The sequence below is a fragment of the Sinocyclocheilus anshuiensis genome, unplaced genomic scaffold (genome assembly GCF_001515605.1).
Source record: "Sinocyclocheilus anshuiensis isolate Anshui unplaced genomic scaffold, SAMN03320099.WGS_v1.1 scaffold2245, whole genome shotgun sequence".
Classification (NCBI taxonomy): domain Eukaryota; kingdom Metazoa; phylum Chordata; class Actinopteri; order Cypriniformes; family Cyprinidae; genus Sinocyclocheilus; species Sinocyclocheilus anshuiensis.
Genome location: NW_015551121.1, coordinates 85,715 through 86,007, shown reverse-complemented (window position 1 = coordinate 86,007; position 293 = coordinate 85,715).

Here is a 293-nt window from a genome sequence, read left to right as displayed (position 1 = left end):
GATATTCAGGAGAGTTTAATGCATTTGGTTCGGACATAACCAGTATGAATTTGTAAAGTGCCTTTCCCGAATAAATAAAACGGTTTGTTAGATATTTTATTGCAACCATGGGACAATTAAACCAAAGCTTATGTTTGCCTATTACTATTATGTTAATGTGGGATGCCTTATATAAAGTGATTAATCTGGTTTAGCTATAACAACAACAAAGTAACTTCTTTATTAAGAAACACACACATATATATATATATATATATATATATATATATATATATATATATATGTTGTATTTT